We start from the raw sequence: 1,773 nt of genomic DNA on the forward strand, positions 1-1,773 counted from the left end.
TTGGGTGATGATATCAGTGGATCAAGCTCTAGCTTTAGTTCTGAAGATTGGCTTGAAATTTTGAATTCGGATGATGATTGTGATATTATTTGTGGGTTAGATAGTTTGTGATGTATTACGTTAGATAAATATCGACATAAAACATAATTATAGTACATTAGTACGTTGTATATTGTAAATTTGTAAGCTAAGATTCCTATTTTCTCAATTTTGGGATCTGTATCATACGAAGTATATTATATGGAAGCATTTTGTTGCAGCACTATACTTGGTGAGGAAGTATAAACTACATACGTTTGTGGATTGGTGAAATCGTTGGAGTGGAGGGATGGTTAGTCCCTCTATCTCCCTAGTGTAATTTGGATTCGATTCTTACCCCTACGCCCCATCCCTCTTGTGATTGGAAGGGCACCCTGTATCTTATTGTGTAAAAATAAAAATTTTAAAAGAAGAAGTAGTAAGATACTACGTATATGATCAAATATTACATAGTGAATTCGTGCAATAACGTATAAGTAAAATATATGATCAAACGTTACATGTATGTGTTAGATGAATACAAATATACGAGGTACAATATAAGTTACTCCGTACACTTTAACATCATCTACTCCTCGTGGTTCTAGCTACTCCAAAATTTTGATATGATTGGATTACACTAAGTACAAAATTTGCTTCTTATGCGTAGCCATGTAGGCAAATTAGGGTGTGTTCATCTTTTGGAATTGATTAATAAATCTAAAATGAATTATGAATATAATCATGAACATTGTTTTGGGAAGAAGAAGCAACTAGTATTGGAAAATGATAAGGAAACCGGTCACTCTTTAGTCTTTACAATATGCTAAATATGTATGCATACATACCAATTAAAAGTCCAATTATCTCGTCCACTTTTCATGCGTTATGTTTCCATGATCCTATAGCTAGCTAAACTACTTGGAAATACGTCCAACTTATCACTGTTGCTAATATTGGTGTTTTTGCAAAGAAACTTGTTCGCAAACAAATAGCAATCGCGATTACAGTCTTGAGAAAAGACTAATCCTAATTTTTGATATCGTTTCTTTTTTTGCCAAAATGTCAAATAAAAAAAAACCCACACACACAATTAGCAATTGCAAATCATTCATTCAAACAAACAGATTAGATAATATCATCATCATGAAAGATTACAAATGTATTTAATTTCTTTATTTTTTTAAATCAATGCCTCAATGTCATATGTAGTACATACAAGACAGACTACAAGACAAATACATGCCAACTAGTTGAGAGTAAATAGTATAGGTTTACAAAATTAAGTTATACACAATCATATATACATGGAAAGGGTACATGATCTAATAATCTTGAATAACTAACAAAGACAACAAAACAAATATCTAAGAAGAAATAAATTAATTAGGCACGATGTGGAGGGCAATGAAAGCCATTTGGGAGCTTGTAATCACAATAGTTGACAAGAGCTGCAAGATCAACGTTAATGTCTAGGTTAATTAGGACTAAAATATTGGCATAAACCGCGGTACATAGACATGTAGCGGCATCAAGTTTAATAAGGTTGCCTACAATGTTACAACACAACTTCTTTTGAGATGATTCAATTTGAAGGTGAACAAGATAAAGCACATCAGTGCACGCATCCAACTCGAGGGTATCCGGGGGGCATGCCTTTAGAGGCCGCTCTTCAAGTTTTGCAAAAACAAGATCTAACAAAACAAGGTTCAATGCAAGAAAGAGTGCAAGTAAGGTTGTGCTTCTAGAGGCCAT

The 1,773-nt window shown here is 33.4% G+C and overlaps 1 pseudogene; it reads right to left on the bottom strand.

The window, feature by feature from the left end:
- Nucleotides 1–1,404: 1,404 nt before the first annotated feature.
- Nucleotides 1,405–1,773, bottom strand: LOC145617127 (putative lipid-binding protein AIR1 pseudogene; annotated as a pseudogene).

This window comes from Chenopodium album, chromosome 26, assembly GCF_948465745.1.
Source record: "Chenopodium album chromosome 26, dcCheAlbu1.1, whole genome shotgun sequence".
In the NCBI taxonomy this organism is placed as follows: Eukaryota; Viridiplantae; Streptophyta; class Magnoliopsida; order Caryophyllales; family Amaranthaceae; genus Chenopodium; species Chenopodium album.